Here is a 282-nt window from a genome sequence, read left to right as displayed (position 1 = left end):
AGTGAGTAGAGTTGCCGTCGTTATCCCTTGGGAAAAGACAAGAAAATTCTCCCTCTCGGAAAGGCTGTTAATATGATACCTTATGTTGCAAGATGCATTCTGCGCATTTATCCTCTGCCACAAGTCTCCGCTTCTGCATTGTGAGAGGTCGGGAAAGAATGACGTTATATAATGAGGTAAAGACAACTCCTATCACATTCGGCAAGGTTTGGAAAAGAAGTAATACTGTGCGTGCATTGAAAGATAACGAGGATGCGATGCTTCTCCTCTGCAACGTGTTAC

The sequence above is a fragment of the Penaeus monodon genome, chromosome 15 (genome assembly GCF_015228065.2).
Source record: "Penaeus monodon isolate SGIC_2016 chromosome 15, NSTDA_Pmon_1, whole genome shotgun sequence".
NCBI lineage: Eukaryota > Metazoa > Arthropoda > Malacostraca > Decapoda > Penaeidae > Penaeus > Penaeus monodon.
Note: the sequence above shows the minus strand (reverse complement) of the source record.